Below are 4,367 nucleotides of genomic sequence, written 5' to 3'. Positions count from 1 at the left end.
GTTTCTTGAGTTTTTGAGGGATAACTACCTCACACAGTATGTAACAGAGGTCATGCGAGGATTGAGGGTCTTGGATTTGGTCATCTCATCAGAGGATGTAATTATAAATGAGGTGTCAAATCATCCACCAATTGGTGAGAGTGACCATGAGGTGATTACTTGGGTGGTTACCAGTAATAGTGTGACAGGAAGTGTAGTCAGCGTGTTGATTACCCTTCATGGTGATTACCTCATGCTGATAACCACCCAGGTAATCACCATGAGGTGATTACCTGGGTGGTTACCAGTAATAGTGTGACAGGAAGTGTAGTCAGCGTGTTGATTACCCTTCATGGTGATTACCTCATGCTGATAACCACCCAGGTAATCACCATGAGGTGATTACCTGGGTGGTTACCAGTAGTGTGACGACCTCTGTGAGAAAAGGGTATATGTGGAACTACAAGGGGTGGGGGATGATTATGAAGAGCTCAGGAGACAACTTGCAGGTGTAGCATGGAATGAGGAGTTAGCCGGAAAAGAGATCAATGCAGCTTGAGAGATTTTCAAAAACTATCTAGTAGATGCAATGTCTAAGTATATTCCAAGGGTAAGAAGGTTAAATAAGGTAGGTGTGAGATGGATGAATAAAGAGATTAAGCATGAAATACAGAGGAAGAGAGCATTGCGGAAGCAGCATAAGAGAAGTGGAAATAACCAATTCCATGAGCTCTACAAAGACCAAGCAAGGAGGGTGACTTGGTTGGTGAGGGTAGCTAAAGAGAGGTATGAACAGCAGGTAGCTAATGAAGTCAAAAAGAATCCTAAGGAGTTCTTTCGATATGTAGCCAGCAAAAGAAAGAATGATTATGGAAGGATGACATTGATAGGAGAAAATGGTATAAAGACAACTATTGCAAAATGTGTGGTGAAGATACTTAATGAGCAATTCATAAAGGTCTTTCAATCTTGTGAATGTGCCTTCATTCACAAGATTGGAGGAGGGGGAGAGACTGACTGTAAGTGGGCAAGAGGTGTATGGGGAGTTGAGTAAACTGGATGTTAATAAGGCTGTGGGACTTGATAATATATCACCACGTATTCTGAAGGAATGTGCCAGAGAGTTGACACTTGTCTTGACATTTTTTTTAATATGAGTCTTGCACTCAAGTTCCTAAGCAGTGGAAGGAAGGCAAGATTATGTCACTTCATAAAGGAGGTGATTGAACTCGAGCATCAAACTATAGGCCTATCTGTGTGTCAGGTGTTGTGGTTAAGTTGTTGGAGAAGCTTGTGAGAACTAGGATCCAGAGTTGGGTTGACAACAATGGTATTTTCTTTGATGGACAGCATGGATTTGCTAAAGGGAGGTCATGTTTTAGTAATCTACTTACTTATTACAAAAAAGTGACTGCTTCCTTGGACAGAGGAGAAGGATACACAGTAATATTATTATTATTACACAACACCTCCAGGGAATCCAAAGACTCATCAAAGGAGGGCACCTGCTCTACAACTGTTTCCACTGCTGATCTACCAACTGACCGCAACTACCACCACTAATATTTCCACAGACAGTCACATATATACTTGGATTTTGCAAAGGCTTTTGATAGAGTACCTCATGATAAATTGATAGTCAAACTAGAGCAGATGGGGTTGGATATTAGATTGGTACATTGGATTGGAGACTGGCCATCTGATAGGTATCAACAAGTTGTGTATGGGGGGGAGTGATATCCAGGAAAAGGAAAATCACTAGTGGAGTGCCTCAGGGGGTCTGTTTTGGGGCCATTACTGTTTAACTTGTATATTAACAATATAGGTGAAGATTTAGATGGAGATATTCAGTCGTTTGCAGATGATGCAAAGTTGGGACGAACCATGAAGTGTAGTGAAGATGTTGTGGCCTTACAGGAAGACTTGAATAGATTGAGTGATTGGGCATGGAAATGGGGGATGTGAGTTCAATGTTGCAGAATGTAAGGTTTTAAAATTTGGAAAACAAAGATGGGACGCAGAATTTATGCTTGGTGAGAATATATTGTTGGAGGTAGAGGAAATAAGAGATCTGGGGGTGATAGTGGATAAAGATCTAAAATTTAGGGGACACATCGCCAAAATTGTGAAGACAACACAAAGGCTTCTGGGAATGATGCGGAGGACACCGACGTGTAGAAGTAGGGAGATTCTTGTTCCGTTTTGATTAGGCCACACATGGACTATTGTGCCCAAATTTGGTCACCGGGTTTTCAGAAGGATGAAGAGATGTTGGAAAGGGTCCAAAGGCGACTGACTAAGGTAGTTTCTGGCCTCTGGAATGTCGAATATGAGGAAAGATTGAGAAGATGTAATTTGCAGAGTCTAGTGGAGAGAAGGAAGAGGGGAGATATGATAGAGACGTACAGGTTGGTAAGAGGTTGCTATAAGATCAATGGTGGAGAAGTTCTACAGAGAATAGTGGGAGATCAGGGGAGAACCAGAGGTCATCCCTGGAAACTGTATAAAAAGGGTGTGAGTAGGGGAGTGAGAGGCAGGTTTTTTTCGTGCAGAGTTGTGAATGATTGGAATGCCCTGTCTGAGAGTGTGGTGTGTGCAAGGGGTTTGAATGTGTTCAAAGCAGGGTATGATGAGGTGTGTGTGTGTGTGTGATTAACACGTTCATTGCCGATCACGCAATATCGCGTGATGCGAGTTCTCACCCGTCGGCCGATCACGCATTATCGTGTGGACGTCGCTATCAAGTAAAAAAAATTTGGCCACCACACGAAATTCCAATTTTCAGCTTGGCAATGAACGTGTTAAAGGACCTTCCCAGATGAGTCTTTGACTCCATGAGCTCTTGAGGTAATAATAATAATAATAATAATAATAGTCTCTATTTGAGTTGTAAATCAGCAGTTAGAATTGAAGGAAGTACAGGAAGAGATGGTTTGAGGTAAAATCAGGTGTACAAAAGGGTGCACAAAATAGCATATCTTAAATGTAAGAGTACACCAAGTTTTTTTGAATGCTGAAGAGGCTATGGATGTGACACCTCTATCCTCTTCTGTGTTTATGCCAGGAAAGGCTAGAGGTATAATTCAGCCCAAGAAGAGAAATCTGAACTTGACTGGAAATTTGAGTATTATCAAAGGTAAAGGGAAGTGAAACAGGATCTTTCTTATGAAAAATAAGGTATTTTTTAAGGAATTACCACATAGACTAATATATTAACTAAAATAATTTTAATTAATGCTTCCAATATTTCGGCAAAGTCAAGCTACCATCATCAGGGAACAAAATATAATAATATATGTATATGCAGGCTCTACAACTAATACTTATAACTGTATTCATTTTCATAGCTAAACATGTTTAATTATTATTATGGGCAACTCCAAGGCGTCCTTAGACTCATCGAGGGAGGCCCTAACATCATGTCAAGAACAACTATTCATCATTCACACAGTATCTATCATACTTTGCCTTGAACTCATTTATGGTATTGGCACCAAGACTGTGAATGAGTTCAAGATTCATTTAGGACTTACTCTCTTACTCATTTAGGACTTACATTAGGCTTACTCTCAGCTGACATGCTTCAGCTTCATTACTTATGATCATGCCTGCTTGCACATATCTTACTATATTTTGTTCCCTGAAGATAGCAATAGACTTTGCCAAAATATTCAAGTATGAATTCAAGTATTCAAGTAGGAAAGCTTTTATATAGAGCATAAACATGCAGTATCCCTGTGTGCTCTGTATTAACTGCCACCTCCAAGTTTCATCACTGAGACAACATGCAAGCAAAAAAAAAAATAGTATTCTTCACACTCAAGCACATCCGACTTGAAAAATCATGTAACATGACTAGGGAACAACACACAAAAGTAAAAAACTCCTGCCACCACCCAACACAAAAACTTGGTGTCATTAACACTCTAAAAAACAGGGCTTTGAAGATCTGCTCCAATGAACAGGCATTGAAAGAGATGAATTTAAAGTTATCAGCAATACTTTTCAAAAAAATGGGTACAGCCAAAACACTATTAACAAAATTCTCTACAAGACCTCAATAATAAACAAAGACAAACCAGACTACAATAAAACTATAACCATTCCTTACATTAAAGGGACATCAGATAAAATAAACAGAATACTACAAAAATACAACCTCAAAGCCACCTTTAAACTTCTTGCAAAATTAAAAAGCTTACTTAACTCAGCCCAAAACCCACTCCCTCTGTTGGCCCACCCTGGAGTATACCGCATTTATTGCACCTGTAACATACCATATATAGGAGAAACAGGACACACAATTCCTATCAGACAAAAAAAGAACATAAACGACCATTAAATATAATAATTATGGCGAAGCTGGCCTTTCTGATCATGCCCCGAAC

This window comes from Typopeltis vanoorti, chromosome 7, assembly GCF_054136105.1.
Source record: "Typopeltis vanoorti isolate ZY-2024b chromosome 7, IOZ_Tvanoo_1.0, whole genome shotgun sequence".
Classification (NCBI taxonomy): domain Eukaryota; kingdom Metazoa; phylum Arthropoda; class Arachnida; order Uropygi; family Thelyphonidae; genus Typopeltis; species Typopeltis vanoorti.
The sequence above is the reverse complement of the archived record's forward strand: the minus strand, read 5'-3'. Positions refer to the sequence as shown.